The sequence below is a fragment of the Asterias amurensis genome, chromosome 4, assembly GCF_032118995.1.
Source record: "Asterias amurensis chromosome 4, ASM3211899v1".
NCBI classification, from domain to species: domain Eukaryota; kingdom Metazoa; phylum Echinodermata; class Asteroidea; order Forcipulatida; family Asteriidae; genus Asterias; species Asterias amurensis.
The window spans coordinates 2,151,178-2,170,351 of record NC_092651.1 but is presented as its reverse complement, the minus strand read 5'-3'; the positions used below and the strand labels follow the sequence as shown (position 1 = coordinate 2,170,351).

Genomic DNA, 19,174 nt, shown 5'->3' with positions numbered 1-19,174 from the left:
GATAAGCACTGTATACTCAGTGCTTTCCCCAGAGTGATGCAGAAACAAATCCCAAGCAACCTCCTCAGGTTGGATTCAAACCCATGACCCACAGCATCCTAGAGCTGATAACTAAACTACTAGCCCACTGAGCATCCCAGCACAGAGTGATGAGAATCCTGTAATTAATAAGGGAATAAAAGGGTAGCGACGAGTTCTTCAACGGCCGTTTAAAAAGTCGGCAGAGTCGGCGGTCATGTGATGGGTTTTAAACGGACGTTTAAGAACGAGTCACTACTCTTTTATTCCATTTCATAAATGCCCTTTTGTTAAAAAACATTTCAAAAATACAATTATAGACACTTTAATAATTGAAAATTCAAGGTTTGAAATATTTTTTTCAAAAACTTTGTGAAGAATCTGTTTGATGTGTGTGGGTTGTGTGTATGCGCACGCGCTTAGATTATGAGCTGTTACTACAGCTATGAATTGCGTTCCGCATGATAATCTTGCGCGCACGACACGCGGAAGCCAGCTGGTTATAGTTACTGGTCATTATCATAGGTTTATACACCCCAACGTGACGCGCTCTCCACCAATAGGAATAGCAAAACTGTCTGAGGTATTTATGAATGCCTATTCCAATAGGAATAGCAAAACTGTCTGAGGTATTTATGAATGCCTAATTAATGCCGATCACACATCAGTGTTTGGTTAAACCCATCAACCTAAAATTAAAGTTAAAGTTATAATATCTTTCTGGGTATTTGTCCAAACTCTTAAATTTTTTACAATTGTGTCCAGAACAAATAATGTACCTATGCCTACGATGTAATTAACATTTGATCAAAGCTAAACATGAAATGTCAAGAGAATATTTGAACCGAAATGACAAATTAAATATACATAAGTCTTGTTTATACCAGTTACACAAAACTGTTTTCTTCAATAAACTTTAAATAAATGTTGAGACTTTTATAACAAAAGATGGTGTACATGTAAAGTTCAAACCAAGGAGTCTACAAGACACCCAGACACCCCTCTGACTAACACCATGACATGAGGCACATGTAAACTGAAGATGAGATTGAGTTTCTAAATTCAAACCTGAGAGTCTACATGACACCCAGACAGCCCTCTGACTAACACAATGACGTGAGACACATGTAAACTGAAGATGAGGTTGAGTTTCTAAATTCAAACCAGAGAGTCTACAAGACACCCAGACACCCCTCTGACTAACACCATGACATGAGGCACATGTAAACTGAAGATGAGGTTGAGTTTCTAAATTCAAACCAAGGAGTCTACAAGACACCCAGACACCCGTCTGACTTACACCATGACATGAGGCGCATGTAAACTGAAGATGAGATTGAGTTTCTAAATTCAAACCAAGGAGTGTACAAGACACCCAGACACCCCTCTGACTAATACCATGACATGAGACACATGTAAACTGAAGATGAGGTTGAGTTTCTAAATTCAAACCAAGGAGTCTACAAGACACCCAGACACCCCTCTGACTAACACCATGACATGAGGCACATACATGTATAAACTGAAGATAAGATTGCATTTCTAAATTCAAACCAGAGAATCTACATTACACATATGCAAACCTCTGATTTAAAACAAAAACGTTGCCTGTGAATTAATAACTTTTTAACAAAGCTGAGTACATTGTTAAAGGCTAATTCCTGAAATAAATAAATAGTAACATGTAGGCCTATCAAATCCCAGAGTTTTGAGCAAAGGTTTAATTTTTGTTAATGATTTGCACTCACCTTGTTCCTGTGTACTGTAAACACTGTCAAATATCGCTGATCACAGCTATGCGTACTACTGAGGTCTTCTCACGAACAATGTTCCAAGCGAAAATGGCGCTGGCGACAAATTGTTTTACCTTTTGACTCCAAGAGTCACGTAGCAGATATTTACAAAAGGTCCCTAGAGTTGGATGTCTGGTACAGCCATGTACAGCAAATAAAGAACAATCAATCCAGTAGTGGACTTTCAACTTGGTACATCCGTGAAGATTAAAATACTTGAAGCTAAACCTATTGTGGTGTGTTTGTGCAAGAACTTTTAACTAAACTTGACGTGAACTTTCATGAAGCAAGTTACCCTTGCTGTTTGCCTGTGCTGCGCAACAAGATTTGTTGTCTATAACATGCATATAGGTGTAATGCAAATACAAAAGTAAAAGTAAGCAAGACAGCTATATAACACATTGTCCATTGTCTGGTCACTGTATTATAAAATATTATGAGAAAATGCTCCCTCTGAAGTAACGTAGTTTTGGAGAGGGAAGATATTTCTCACTTAAATATTTGAGTTGATTTTGAGACCTCAGCCGAGGTCTCGAAACCAAGCATCTGAACAGAAAGCACACAACTTGTAAGAAAAATTGTTTTTTTTTAGTTTAATTTTAAACTGGTTTGTTATTTTATGCAGATGTTGAGATACACCAAGTGAGAAGACTGGTCTTTGGACGTACCCCCAGTTCCGACAGTCGGAGCCCTCCCCAATTTCCATTTCCTTGAACTACTCATTTATAACGATCTTTCAATAAAGACTGGTCTTTGACAATTACCAAAAAGTGTACAGTGCCTTTAAATGAACAGTGGAAACTGAAATTCCCTTCAATATGTTTTAAAGAGGTTAAGGCAAGAATGTGTCAAGATACACTTCTCCAGAGTGGACCAAATCATCACTACTTGAAATGTCAGATTCATTTGTATGGCACTTACCGTTCAATGTGCAAACATGAAGAGGAGCTTTCTTCTTGTTCCTTTACTTTTACTTTAGTTCTTTCCGGCACCAAGTCTTTGAAACAAATAAAAAAGAATAATAAATCAACGTTCACTTTATTGGAAGGAGTTGTTATTTCAATTGTATTTCAATTTTACATGTCAAAATTAAAATATGATTACACTACACTGTCATTCTGCTGTGTAAAAAAACGTTGTGTAAAATCTTTTTTAAACAACTTGTGTAACTTGTACACAACGTTGTGTACTCATTTCCAAGTTGTGTACAATGCTAGTTGTGTAATTATTATAAATCGATAAAACCTCCAAAACTGAATTTACACAACTATTGTGTAAACTTTGAAGCACGTGATCAAAAAGCAACCAATCACGAAGTACTTTTGCTTGGCAAACAAAACGAACAAAACAAAATGGCTGACGTACTTTGTCGCTACTGTCGACGTCAAAAGCAGCGAGGATTCGAAGGTTTTGTTCATTGTGGCGGTAAGTAAATAACAATTCACTGGTTTGAACGAAGAGTACCGTAATAAGGACCATTTTGTGTGGGTATCTGTCAGTTGGCTTTCAGTAAATTAGCATAAAATTATAAGTTTTACCTCGTCGATGACAATGGGTTACGCGGATCGTAAAGGCCATTGTTACAACGCTGCACACTGTGCAGCGAAAATTTAGAGTTTGCATGTAACTATAAGATTTTTAACCCTCCGTAGTCAGATCAATATTGGGCCCAAGAGAGACATCAACCCATGAGAAGTTTGGTCAATAAATGCAGACACTTTTAATAATAAGTTTGACAGTTTTAACGTTAGTTATTCAAGTCAGTTTTGCTGTATTTTCCGACTAGTTCTATCATTCAATCATGTCTATTTCGTCAACTCGACCTATCTCCAACTCAGAGTACATTGTACATGTACAACAATATTGATTTTTAGTCCCCCCGTGCACCACGCACACAGACAAACCGCGTGTGTTTCGGGGTGCTCCATGGTCTCACATGCACAGCAGTGTGTGAAGGCTTGAACATTTTTCATTGACATTTGTTTGTATATCTTCTGACGATTTGACATAAATTGTTCTTGCAAAACACTGTTTAGTTAGCTGAAAATAGTATATTTATTTGGGCTTTTATAAGGGCTTGAAATTTTTTATTCGGTATAATGGAATTATTTGGTATGATGCAAAGAAATTTTAACTGCAAAACATTGCTGGGAATTTTAGACTCGTACGTACATTGTGAAAAAAATGCAAAGCAACTTGAAGAAAAACAATTATGCCCTTTGGATCAGCACTAACCTAAAGTCGTGCTGGTGGGACTAACTAGTGGCCCCTCATGTTTTTTTTGTAGGCCTACTCTCAGCTACTTGATTCTGTGTTTTAAGTATCTGTTCATTCAGACTATTTCAAAGTTGTCTTTCTTTTTTAAACAGGGTGACATGTAACAGATATCCAACACTACATAATCAGCATTCCTGTATTGAAGCACCAGCCACTGCCATTCATCCTTCTCACTTGGTGGAACTTGCTACAGCACAAACTAGTTAAGGATGAGTACTAGTTGGATTCTGAACGTCAAGCTATGGAGATTATTATGTGCTGGATGTGGAACAATCATGAACTATCAGCCACACTGTTCAATACACGCCTGTACTGTTAGGAAATGCAAGAAGAATAGCAAAAACCAGCTCCCTGGAACTACCAACATGACTATCTGGATGGACTGAGTAGATGAACTTGTTTCATTGGAGAGTTTAAAATGTACAATTGACTGCAAAACAGTATTTACAAGGGGAAGCTGGATGTTTGAAAAGTGGACAGTTTGTTTGCCATGTTGCATTCCTTTTTGTGTCATTTTATAACTAAATTACAGTTTGTCTGAGTGACACGACACAGCGTGTTGCTCTTGAAATTCACAGTTTTTCTATAAAAAAACATATTTAACAAGCAATATTAAAAACCTGCTATTGCGCAAAGCATTTTGGCCTTGGCCAAGTTCTCTCTTGTCATTTTGTCAACATGAGGTCGATATTGGCTGGTGACCAACACATTTTTATTGTCATTTGTGATGAATGAATGTATGATTGGTGCAGTTTTGACCAATAAAATTCATTTAAATATCGTTAAAAACAAGTTGCTGAATTATTTTCTCATTATGTGTCTACACTTTGCTTAAAAATGGGCGTTCCACAACTAAATATTAATACATTGTGAACAACTATAATTGTGGAAACAAATTAACTGATTGTTATGTAAACAGTTTGCACAATAATAGCTAATTTGGTACTTTACACATAATTTTGTAGAATTTAATCTTACAAAATGATGTGTAATTAAGTATACCCAATTATTGTGTAAACTGTTTACACAGCTACTTGGTTAAAAATCTTTTACACATAATTGTGTACACTTATCACACAACTGTTGTTTAAAAACTACACAACTGGGGTTGTGTAAACCGTTTACACAACAGTTGCTAGGTTCATATAGTAAACAGGGGTTGTGTAAAATTTTACACAAGTTGTGTAATATTTTTAACCAATTAATGTGTAAACCGTTTACACAACTAGTTGTGTAAAAAACTTTTACACATAATTGTGTACAATTATCACACAACTGTTGTTTAAAAACTACACAACTGGGGTTGTGTAAACCGTTTACACAACAGTTGCTAGGTTCATATAGTAAACAGGGGTTGTGTAAAATTTTACACAAGTTGTGTAAGATTTAACACAACCGAAATAACAGTGTAGGTCTTACTATAATGTTACTTAAGTTTGGTAAGTTTAATTAACTTCTTTGGAAAGAAATTGAAGTGTAATCTTTCAAGTTTCAAAACTGATGAAGAAGGTAACTAACACAAGTCCTAAAAAGAGCACAAATTGTGAATCGTAAACAACATGCCTACATGTAAATGGTGTTATATATCAAACATTCAAGACAGACATTATTTATTTTTGTCTAAAGGTTGGATGAAGATTAAATTATGAATTTGGAGGACCATTTGGAGCTGGAACCAATGAACTCCAGCCAATGTGGCAAAGGTTGTGGAAATTATGTTCTTTTAATTTACAACGTTTACTTAATTATATTAAGTTTATAACATGTACATGTACATTTACAATATACAGTGAACATCAGTTCTTTCATTTCATTCGTTTAGACGAACAAAAACAAAGTGACTATAGAGCGGTAATTGAACCAATGACCTCTTCAAAAACGCAATGACCTCTGCAAAAATGCAACACCCTCTACCAACTGAGCTATACATGTAGGTGGTGGTCTCCCTGTTTTGTTAACATCCTTTGCTTGTGGGTGACAGTCATAAGCCATACAACCTTTAACTGCCGTATAGCCAATGGATTACACACAAGTTTGTGATACAACCAGAAAGCAGCAATGGGGGGGGGGGGGGGACTTTATTCTTCAAACATTTCAGGTTTTATCAAGGTCTTTTTCAGCACCTTTTATATGGGTGCCTCACAGTGCTTATTACCTTGTAAGACAGGCATGTTAAGTTGTTGAACTATTAGACCTATGTGATGTACCATAGAGCAAGCTGGTCCTTGCTCTATAGATGTATATAACATCCTATATAACCTGCAGTACACCATGCCAGATACACTGTGGCAAGTCTCTCAATGTTTTGAACATTGTGGGAAAAACTGAGTGTCAAAATGTTACAATGTGAGTTTCTAATGCCCCCCAAAACAAAATAATTGAATGCAACAAGAATGAAAAAGGAACCCTGGAGCTTGCTGGAACGTGTAAAACTCTTCCTAAAGAAGAAACGTATAATACTGAAAACAAGAGAAACATTAAGATCAGTATTCCAAAGAGTACACGTAGGCGCTACTTTTATCTAATGTACACAATAATCACTGGATGCAATAACATGTACAGTAGCTGATAACAGACCTAAGGGACCTTGTCAAAACTCATCCTGGACAGCCAACGGACGGGCAGCCGTCCAGGACCAGGTTTCTGTCCCATGTTCAATTCCCTTGTAGTGCTTACTTTATCGGACGGGCTATAGGACGAGCTCGCAGTGACTGGCCTTCACCAGGGATCATTTGTTTACAAACCGCAGAGTGTTAAGATTGCTATCTACTGGAAAACAAGCAGGGGGTCTCCGAGGGCCAGTTTGCGGTTTCACACTGGGCTTCAATGACCTTGAGTATTTACTACAGACAAATTGGTCATATCTTAATATAAGCTCTCTGTGCATTTCAACTTGTAACTTGTTTACGGGATGGGTTTCAACGTTTTTATTTCAGTCTGTGAACAAAATTGCAATTGTCTTTATTGTCTATTTTGTTCTTCTGCGTCAATAAATGCTTACTTAGTTATCTAGTGGGACAACCCCTTTTAAAATCTTTAGATTAAAATCTAACTATTTGAGAATTCCATGTTATTAAACAGCACCTTTACAATGATGTACCCCTTTTGATGTATCGTGATTGAATAGAAGTTATCCTGAAAGTAATTTAGACAATAAATAACCTTGGAAACCTCACCCCACGATCAAACAAGTTTGGAGTGTTATGGTCCATTTTTGAAGGGTACAAATCTTTAAAGGGAATTTCCTGTGTATGAACGGGTGGCCATGATTAGCATCCATGTTTTATTTTTTTCAAGATGGTGGATAATTTCACCAATATTGCAAAAAGTTTTCTTTTGATATTTATATTTTTCATCAGTTTAATTTTTATAAACCTACCAATTTAGGAATGGAGAATAAAACACTGTTAACGGTTTACATGAGCTATGCTAGTATAATCTTACAGTGACCTCCAAACAGTCAGTCCAGACTTGCCCCAAACCACAAACCCCAGGTTTGTTTATCTAGTGTTTAATGAGCCAGTGAAACCACAGAGCGCTCAGTGGGGTGCCTTTGGCACTGTGTATCGGACGGAATACATATTTCATCGTGTGAAACCTTGTTCCATATGAACACCCATCCTGTGGCCCGTCCGACAAAAATGTGACATGGACGAGCCTCGTCCTGTGGTCTGTCCAGGATGAGTTTTGACAAGACCCCTAAATGTACAAGTACTTCAAATTAAAGTTTCGTATTTAAAGTCCACAATTGTTCATTACCAACAGCCATTTTCCAATTAACTTATGATCTTGATAACTGATCATTATAAATGGTTGTTTCCAAGTCCGGGAATGTTCTCGAGCGATTTGATTGCAGTCCTTGGCAGCCTTTACATAGATTTTTAAAAACAATTTACGTGAGCCTTCTTATAAAAGATGCCCCTTATCGATTATACATCTTTGTGTGTTCAACATTTTAAACGAGTTTGGAAAAATCCTCTTAAATGAAATTCCATTATAGGGCCTAACTTTTTGATTTCATTTTGTGTCTGAACCCTATTACAGTTTGTTTGTCATGCTTATAAGGCAAGTAAGAACAAAAATCGTCTAAGATCACAGATTTACATAATACTTAAACAGTCTAATGAAGATGATAGTAACAAACATCCCTTGAAATATTACTGTCTAAAATGTCATATTTGATGAGAAACAAATAAAACTAATTTCCCGTTTGGAGTTTATCACTCGCTGATCGTTTTATTTACTTTTTTTTATACAAATAGATGTCATGCAAAAGGCATTAGTGTTTTTTACTTCTCGTTCTACAGATTTGTCCAGTTAGATGTACAACGACGAATTATATAAACTGCTGCACTGCCAGCAACTGTTTTGTTAGCAAGAAAACAAATCTTGAATGTTCCTGTAATGGCTGCGTTCGATTAGCTTCCCTGGGTTGACCCTGATCTGTCCCCGGTACATTGGAATGGCTTTGACATCATTCCAGGGGTTCACCTGAGTCAGCCCCATGTGACCTGCTTGTGGATAGGTCACTCTGGGCTGGCCCAAGGTGCATGGAGGTCACCACGAGAGGGTGAGTGATCATTTGATTTGCTCTTGTCAGGGGCTCACCCAAGTGAGCACCGCGCGTCGACCAAGGGAAGCTATAAGCATTGTTAAATTTGCAGCGGGATAAAGAATATTAATTTTGGCTTTTTACCCATACACTGATGTGTGTTAGCACTGTATACTCAGTACTTTCCTGAGTCCTGTGAACAAATATCACAGGGAAGCTAATCGAATGCACTCTACAATGTATGTTTGTTACAGCTTGAAAAAAAAAACAAAAAAAACTACAACACTAATTTTGGTTTTTTACCCTTACACCGATGTGTGTTAGCACTGTGTAGTCAGTACTTTCCCCGAGGTCTGTGAAAAAATATCACAGGCATGTTACTCGGGTGGGATTCGAACCCACAACATTTGCAATTCTAGAGCAGTGTCTTACCAACTACAGTACCGAGGTTGCCCGGTAGCTAGAAGCATATCGAATCCTATTTTTTTTTGCAGCGGGTATCGCAACGATATAAGAGATGTTATTTGCATCGGGGATAAAGAACATTAATTTTGGTTTCTACCCATACACTGATGGGAAGCTAATCAAACGCACTCTACATGTACTGTATGTTACAGCTTGACAAAGAAACAAAAACAAAAAACTACAAACTGAAATCATGGGATTTCTTTAAATCGGTATTCTAAAGAGTGCGCCTATACTTTAATCCAATGGATACAATATTCACTGGATGTGCTCTGACAGTAGCAACAAACCTACATGTAGACATACTTCAAAGTGTTTTTGTATTGAAAGTCCAAGTTAATTATCAATAGCCATACACCAATAAACTGATAATCTGGCCATTGATCATTATAAATAATAATTTGTTTGATCTTTGACTATAACAACAAGTAGCTCTGTGCACAGTTTGTACATCATTAGCCCAGTACCTATATTACGTGTTATTTATTTGTTGATTTTATCTGGACTGGAAAAACCACAGTTGGGAAATCTAAGAGACAGCACCACCTCATCTTGAATACCATTTGAAAGTTAACAAACAATAGGAAGAAAATAAAACCCAAAACTGGAGTCTCATTTAGCACAATCATTTTTTTTGCATGTTTCAATTAAGAGATCTTTTTATGCATGGGTGTAAAACTGTCAATCTGCCTTGAAAGATGGGGGGGGGGCACCAAACATCAAGTCATAACAGTGATGCTATATGAGGCATCTGGGGTTCGCTTTAAACCTTTTAGCACAACAGGTTTTTTTTTTCTTGAATAAGTAACTTTTTTAAGCATGGGTGTCAATCTGTCTTGAAAGATGGGGGGACATTGTAATGTCATAGCAGTTATGGCGTGGGGCCCGAGGCCTGCTTTAGCGCCCTGAAAATGTTTAGGTCGCAGATGCTATCGAGTGCAATCTAGACCTTTTTAGAGATATCTTTTTACCCTTTCAATTCATCTGACATGATTTAAAAGTACACATGTACAGTAGTACACATGTACAGTAGTAAAAATGTTGCAGTACAAGTTAGTCCCTCAGAAGTTGGAGTTTTTGGGAAAGTCTATTGTAAGCCACTTGGTAAACCATTTTGCTATGATATAAAATAAGAATAAGAATTGTGGCTTCTTATATAATAGCACACTTATCCGTCACCTAGTGACGCTCCTGGCGCTGTAACATACAGTATTTCTTGCAAGATGTTTAAATTATGAGAACTAATTCTGATAGCACCATGTAATGCTTTACAACATGCTGTGGCGCAGTTTGCTGCCGATCAGACCAAAAACACCCGAGGCGAACCCCTTCTCTTTTCGATAAGTGCACTGGGTTCTTTTACAAGAGTTACATAACACATGGGACCAACGGCTTAAAGTCCCATCCGAAGGACGAAGCAATGGTTGAGAGTCTTGCTTAGGACACAAGTTTCAAAGCTGGGGATTCAAATCCACACTCTGCTGATCCGTTTGAATGCGGTGCTCTTACCCGCTCGGCCACGACACTTCCACAAAAAACAACTCAGTTACAGCTTTGTGTGCATATTAATTCTGCATATTTTAGTGCTCAGACGGCGTTTAATACCAATCATCGCCAAGGGAGGGGGGGATCAGTGTTTCATCCCAATCATTGCAAGTTTTTTTTTTTTTTGGGGGGGGGGGTTGGGGGCGGGAGATTTGGAAGATTGGGGAAAATCTGTTAAAGATGGAGAAATGAGGCCTACATAAGGGCCAGGGAAAATGTTGTGGTGCAATCTTTGGCCAATTATAGATGAATAATTGATTAACAAAACTGAATATGAAGCCTCACAAATTAAAGCAGCAGTAGAGCCTCTTATAGATTACCAGCATGTTCAAGGGTGGAACTAAACACAAATTTTAGGGAGGAGGGGCAAAATCTGTACAGAGCATACGAGCGTGAATCCTTTATGTCATGGGTTTGGGTTGCTTAAGGGCCTAGGAAAATATTTTTCATAATAGATGCTCTGTGGTGCAATCTTAGGCCAATTAAAGGCCAAAGCAGATTGAAACAGAATCATATGCATTAGAAATATGAGCAGTATAATTTGCGCCTTTCGGATTTTGGAATGAGTTTAATTTTCTAATTTTAAAACATCTCAATGAATATTGACTTAAAAGGGACACAGTTAATAACAGCCTTGGGCATGAAGTTACTTGGGTAAGAAATGACCAACATTACTCAAACTATATGTAGCAAAGGGGGCTACAGAGCGGCAGTGACAGACAGAAAAAGAGCATCACTGTATGATGAACATACACTATCTACAAGACTTTAGAAGTACAGTCTGGTAATGGCACTTGCTGAATATATACAGTATACCAGTTAACAAAAACTGAGGGGGCATTTGATATAATGTCCCCCACCCTATAAAAAGTTGGACCGTGTCCCCCCCGACGACCCCACCAGGATTGATACCCATTAAGCCTAGACGATATGACGATAATATCGCCACGGTACGATTTTGAAAACAATATCGCCAATATCGATGTTGGTTTTGAATTTATCGAAATATCGTCTCAAAACGATATTTTTTTTCATAGACGATATCTGTCAAAATATCGAGTATTTTCCCACGGGTAAATAAGATTTGTTAGGGCTGATGCCGTCTTTTACGACTTCGAATGAAAGTTGTGGCTGAACGCATACCTTGTAAACATCATCATATCTAGACATGGTGGTGTCTCTTTGCAGCGCTGAAGCATGACCAACGTTCTTGAACCATTTTTGTGCTGTGTGAATACCAGAAGCAGTATCTATCACCTCGATCCAACTGTTATTATGGTACTTTATTATTAGGGGATGCATGAACTGAGTGCTGCCGTGGCCAAGCGTGGGTGCAAAGCTGTAGTGGAAATTCCCTTGGCCAGAAATCACCACGTAGCAGTATCTATCACCTCGATCCCACGGTTATTTTTATAAGTTACTATTAGGGGATGAATGAACCGAGTGTTTCCGTGCCCACGCGTGGGTGCAAAGCTGTAGGGGAAATTCCCTTGACCAGAAATCAACACGTTGTCGTCAGGAAATGTCGGACCATGTCGGACGCACTGAAAATACGGGTCCAACTACTTGCCGTCAACTCAATGTCAACTCGCTAGGTGCTGTAAACTCACCATCAAAACCTCCAGTAATATATTTAAAATCCACAAAAGAGTCATAGAAATGTAAAGTATTAGACAAAAGAGAATTTTTACTAGTTTTGGTTCCATTTCGGTAATAAAATGAGGGTTTTTTTATCGTGAAAAAAATTATCTTGAGGCAGCAAAAGCCGTCGGCCGCCATCTTGCTTCTTCACATAGCTTGTATTGTACATCATGGACAACAGAGGGCGCTTTCCTGCATTTGGAACTGTTTCGGCCATACAGCTATATAAAATAGCAATGGTCGTGTTGACGGTGAGTTGACCAACACAAGCGAATCGACTGTGAATATCCATGCACGTGTATAGTGATGATTGTGAACGCATTGGAATAAAAATAGCGGCACCAGGTTTTTCCTAGAGATCGCAATCGATTGAGGTACAAATATGATTTAATTGATTCAGTGATGTAAAACAAAAAAATATTACGTTTTCTGTTTCATGGAATATGGATGTAATGTTAATTCAGTAATTTTCATCAAGGCGGTTTGAATAAAATTTATCTAATTTACGCAGTCAATTTTTTTGTGTATATATTTTTTTTATACACAACAGTCATGTTTTGTTTGTCTTGTCTTCGTCCTTGCGGTAAAACTGTTTTTAGCGTGCGATTGAGCCATTGTTGTCCCCTTCTGAAGGGTACTTTCAATTTTCGACGATATATCGTCATATCGGCGATATTTGCCTGACGATATATCGCCAGTCAAAATTTTCGATATCGTCCTGGGTTAATACCCATGGCAGGACACAGGCTTTGATCTTACTCAGAGCAATACTTGAGCATCATGATAAAGCTGGTCAAAAACGGGGGGGGGGGGGGGGGGGCATTTGATATAGTTTCCAACACCCTTTAAAAAGTGAGGGCATGTCCCCCGTCGCCCCCAGGATTGATGCCCATGGCACAGGGTTTGGTCTGACATAGTGCAATACTTGAGCTTCATGATAAAAATGGTCAAAAACAGTGGGGGGGAAATTTGATATATACATGTAGAGTCCCCCGCCCTTCACACCCTCCTTTTTCTTTTTTTAGGCCAGGTGGGGGGGGGGGGCAAATCTGCCAACGCCGGAGCATTCAGGCGTGAAGCCTTTACAGTGTGGGGTTCATTTGGGAACATTTTGCACTTATCATGCTTTGTGGTGCAATCATAGCCCAATTTGACGGGGGACACTTGTCATAGTGGAATGATATGCCCTCGAGTTTCATGATAAAGGTGATCAAAAACATGGGCGGGACATCTGATATTATGTCCCCTACCACTGTACCCCCAACCTCTGATTGACGCCCATGTTTTTATGCAGCACTGAGAAGGGAATTTAAGATTCTGTGGTGAACTCAGAAGCCATTTGCCAGAAACACCAGGGCAAACCCCTTCTCTAAGCTTTGAGTTTAACTCCCTTCAATTTTATCAAACTCTTCCTCACTTACGATTAGACTTAGCCGAGTTAAGATTCGTAACCATAGCATTAGGAAACATTGAACCATCATAATTTAGGACGAATAACTCGTCCTAACTCAAGCGTTTCATAAAATCGGCTGCTGGGCTCTTCTTACATTAGTCTTAGTTAGCACAGGACCTGCGACCTTTTGTTGCTATGGGTGAGGCATTGTACTGAGTAATTAATACACAGCGGTGTGAGGTAAATAAAAATCATTATCTTGATCCCAATTGTGGCACTCACTGCTAAAACATGTAGGATTCGAACTGCCTCTAGCCATCGGGCTTACGGGCTAGCTCAATGGTCTAGTGGTAAGCCATCTGAATTACATGTATCAATGCAAAGGTTGTGGGTTCATTTCCCGCCTGAACTGAAAAACATGGAGGGGAAGGGAACATTTGATAGTGCCCCCCACCCTTCACAACCCCCTCCTTTTGTATGCGGAAGGGGAGGGGGGGGACACAAATCTGTCAACGAAAGAGCATTCAGGCATAAAGCCTTTACAGCGGTGGGTACCAGGGCCTCGTTGAAGGGCCTGGGAAAATTGAATTATCAATGCAAAGGTTGTGGGTTCAATTCCCACCTGAAATGAAAAACATGGGGGGTAAGGGGAACATTTGATAGTGTCCCCCACCCTTCACACCCCCCCCCCCCCTTTGGGAAAATTTTGCTTTGTGGTGCAATCATAGGCCAATTGGAGGGGGGACACCCTTGTCACACGGAATTGTGTGCTTTCAGATGCTTGATTTCGAGACCTCAAATTCTAAATCTGAGGTCTCAAAATCAAATTCGTGGAAAATTACTTCTTTCTTGAAAACTACGTAACTTCAGAGGGAGCCATTTCTCACAATGTTTTATATTATCAACCTCTCCCCTTTACTCGTTACCAAGTAAGGGTTTATGCTAATAATTATTTTGAGTAATTACCCGATAGTGTCCATCCACTGCCTTTTAAAGGTAATCAGGAAAACCCTGGTCTACATGTACATACATGCACTACATGCATGTATTTCAGTCTGTGTGTTCTTTGCCATATATGAGTAAATGTTTAGCTATCCTGGGATCCAGATACATTAGATACAGACGACAGTGCCATGAACAATGCTAGTATCTGGCTATCTAAGCACAAAGTACAAGAGCCTTGGTACTGTACCCACGCACACTCTGTTGGTTTCAATGTGTCACAATGGGCTTGTGTTTCCTTTATCTTGAAATAACACCCAGTTATTACCCAAATGGTACAAAAAATGGAATTCACTCATTTACATCACAGAGTTTTTTAATGTCTGAACACCCAGATGTATATTCACTTTCAATGGGGGCCTTATTGTCCTCCTTTTCACTCTTTGGCTGCAGCTCTAACTGATTATCCTACACACACTTCTCATCCACTGTCATTTGTGAACCTTTGACCAATCTGTCATTGGTTTTCCTCTACTCCTGTAACTGTCCCTAAAGCAAACGGCCCCAAACCCTTAAAGGCAGTGGACACTATTGGTATTTACTCAAAATAATTATTAGCATGAAACGTTTGTTGGTAATGAGTAAAGGGGAGAGGTTGATAGTATAAAACATTGTGAGAAACGGCTCCCTCTGAAGTAATGTAGTTTTAGAGAAAGAACTAATTTTCCACAAATTTGATTTCGAGACCTCAGATTTAGAATTTCAAGTCCCAAACTCAAGCATATGAAAGCATACAATTTCGTGTGACAAAGGTGCTTTTTCTTTCATTTATATCTCGCAACTTCAACAATCGATTGAGCTCAAATTGTCACAGGTTTACTTTTTTGTGCATATGTTGAGATACACCAACTGTGAAGGCTAGTCTTTGACAACTACCAATAGTGTCCAGAGTCTTTAAACATGTTAAAGAAATAAACTTTGAAACATTTTAAACTCACCTGAGGTACACAGGAGACGTTGCTGGTTAATATGATGGTATGATTGTGTGAGTCACAGGCTGGATCCTCAGTAAGGTTCCACATTCACATCTTGGTATTGAAGCGCCCAACACCAGTCCACAGTCTCTTGAGTCTCACCCATTCTAGATGCAGAAAATGTACATCAAACTGATAACCAAGCTCACCTATGAAAACAACAACGTTGACAAAAATAGGTTATAATATGAAAGATTATGCTACTTGTTGTGAAGGTCACACAAACCAGTGAGCAAACAAGGTGTCAAGTTTTGTCTTATTTTATCGCTCGAAAAACATTTGTTTTATTTGAAGGGTCTATGTACTTTTTGTAGGACACAAAACACAATGTTGACAGATTTACATTAAACTTACACAGTTTTAAAATAATGATGTAGAAAGCTTCCCTGGAAATATTACTTGCTGAGGTGCTGAAGTTTTTGAGAAATGAATAAAACAATGTCCGACATGAAAAAACCTTGTCACAGCTAGAGGGCGCTATCATTCCTGTAATCACAGCACTCATCCGTGAACAAATTGAAGTGGGCCTTTCTGCCAGAGGACAACAGAGGGGGTACGACTCAAGTCAAACATTTAACTAACATGCCGATTGGAAAATTCAGGGACATCGCGCAAACACATTGACGTTTTAGGAAAAATATTCCTTTGCTGGAAAATTGAAACACTGATTACTCATATTGTTGACTAGGTATTGCAGCTGTTGTTGTTATAAAACAATCCCTATTTGAACCTTTCACCTGACTTTTTTTTTAACTTATTAATTTTTAAAAAAATTAATAAATTTACATGTTTCTTAATTGTTGAAATTTTTTAAGGAAAACAAATACAGAAGGGAAGTTAGCATTTTAGTTTGTTATTGTAGGATTTTGATTTTCTTTTCCCGTAATTATTTGTAAACATCCCCACTACCTGGACATATACCTAGCCTGTATTTTCTAAGTGGTTGTTGAGGTCCATCAACAATGCTGACCAGTGTTGACGCTGACGTTCCATACTCAAAATGTTCTGAATCTGAATCTGAATTTTATAGTCGGCAAAGGCAAAGCATCCTTTCAGGAAACATTACACCAACTTTTGTTTTACCTCAACTTGGTTGAAAGGCATGGGCTGTCAAAATTGTGTAAGATATCATATGCCAGGTACCTCTAGTTTATTACATAAATAAACAAAATAGCTTTCACTTATAAAAATATCAGGGTCTGAATTTAAGACTAACATCAATCGGTCCATACATAAAAAAAGATGCATGCCTATAGTATACAAAATGGTAACCTTCTCAAACAGGTACAAACATAAACAAATTGCGGACAAAATTGTGTGTTAACATTGTAGAGAATATTTATTCTTAGAATGTCAGTGCGATGGCATTGACGTCCGACTAGCCTACCAATACCAGGACACTACATCTCCATGTATTGTATTGTATGCAGTAAGTACTGGACCGGGGCTAGATACACTGACCCATACCCTGCCACTGACGCGTTATGCAACGGACTTGGCCGGTAGTCCAACTAAACAGCTAACTAATAAAAACTAAAAAACGTGACAAAGAGAGGCAAGGAACAGAGAATTATGAACAAATTGAAGTACATGTACATTACCATTTCAAGTGACAATTTACCTGTTACTTTGTTGAATGTTTGTCTCTCAACTCAGCGCCAAAACTCACAAAACAGAGGTGTGTTTTGGAGTCAATTGTTTCGTGATTTTCTGTTTGCGCACATGTACATGTAGATTTACATGTACATACATTAATTAGTTGTACATGACCATTGTATAGTAGTGTAATGTTAACAAGCTAGACAAGAGAGGCTGGGTACCACATCTGACAGTAGACTGTTCCCATGCCCATGGCCTTGCTGCGCCACTAGAGGGAGGTAAAATGAGTTTGCCTGGATCTTCCATCCAGGGGCGCACCAAACTAAAACAAACAAGAGTTTTAGTAGTAACGTTTTGGGGTCATATTTACAACAATATATCCAAACCTGAAGACGTTCTGTGCTTCAACGTTTGAGGAGACTGGATACATTTTAGTTTAGACTTGAAAGTTTTCAAAAAATTTTGTCGGGGTAATTAGCAAAATAAAATATTGAAAACGGCTGACCCCAAAAAGTTTAAAGGAAATTTGAAGTTTATTTGTCGGAAAATAATGTTCGATAGGTTTCTTAAAGGCTGGGGCACTTTAAATATTGGTTGAATATTTTTGAATATCATTAAGCGTTGGTTGATATGAAAGTTTATTTTGAGTGGTGGTGAACCTGCAACCATTCATTAGGGGTGGGGGCGGTCACGTTTATCACCGATTTGAAGATGACCTTAGCTATCGAAACTAAATCATAAATCAAGTAGTTGTCAGCAAGTTAAACAAGTTTAAATTTAATGGGCTAAAAGAATTAAATATCATTGTATTAAGTAGTTTTACAATTTGCTTTGTGTTTGGACTTTCAGATAAAGAGAAACAGGCTCCGTATACGGGAGGAGATTTCTCAAACAAAAAGGGCTGACAAAATGGAGACGAACTTTGTGAACCCAAGAAAAATAACTCTGCAAAGAGCTTAACATTTGTATGTAGGGGTTAATATGGACTAATACTGAACAAAAAGGGCTAGGCATAAGCCCTTTCATAGGTTTGGATACATTTGTTTTAACGGCAGACAAAAAACATGACAGCAAAATATAATAAAAAGTAGTTCAAGCTTTTAAGAAGAAAAAATATAAATATATTAAAAAGTATTATTTTGTTCATGGAATTTAAAATTTAAAGGCAAGCTTAAATGTACAATTCAATATTTTTGTTTGCAGTTAATTTTCAAAGTTTGTATCAATGGACACTGGTTTCTTCCTTTTTGTGTTATTATATCCAAGCCTGCCAAAGTGCCTTTCTGTACTATTTGCAGTGATCTACATATCTATGGGAAGCAAAGACTACCTAGACGGAACTGGCAACCACACCATTGTTTAGAAACAATACTTCGTCACTAGATTGCGTTCACAATGAACCAAGGCACATCAGATCCTCGGCAAACCCATAGGGTTACATGTTGCTGTACGGTTTCGGAATTCTATAAATTGATTACTGCATCACCATGCCAACTAAAACCATCCTTTGTTAGCATTATATAACAAATTCAGACCAGTACAATGCTAAGTTCAGGCAACCTTTACTCATATCCAAATAAGTTTGTTACGGTCCCTATGTGAACACGGTCCCTCGCAGCAAATGAAAGTGTCAAATACTGAACCAAAAAGGGCCAGGCAATATCCCTGTCATATAGGCTTGGGTACATATTTTATCAGAGAAAACAAAAAAGTTATGTCCAAGAGTTAAGTTCTTTCTTAATAAAGCAAACTGTACAATTCAATATTTTTGTATGCAGTTAATTTTCAAAGTTTTTATCAATGGCCACTGGTTTCTTCCTTTTGTGCTATTATATCCAGGCCTGCCAAAGTGCCTTTCTGTACTATTTGCAGTGATCTACATATCTATGGGAAGCACAGACTACCTAGACGGAAC

At 38.1% G+C, this 19,174-nt stretch overlaps 1 protein-coding gene across 3 annotated transcripts in view; it reads right to left on the bottom strand.

The window, feature by feature from the left end:
• Positions 1 to 17,366, bottom strand: part of LOC139936069 (E3 ubiquitin-protein ligase TRIM56-like) — a 29,616-nt gene extending 12,250 nt beyond the window's left edge. The window contains exons 1-3 of one of the 3 annotated variants that reach the window (XR_011785889.1): positions 17,282 to 17,366; positions 15,625 to 15,809; positions 2,733 to 2,808 (exon numbers count right to left, since the gene is read on the bottom strand). The gene's annotated coding sequence lies outside the window, so the exon portion shown is untranslated. Of the gene's footprint in view, positions 1 to 1,766; positions 1,861 to 2,732; positions 2,809 to 15,624; positions 15,810 to 17,281 lie in introns of those variants that run through there. The other 2 variants (XR_011785890.1, XM_071930794.1) reach the window with 2 other exon arrangements.
• Positions 17,367 to 19,174: the final 1,808 nt, after the last annotated feature.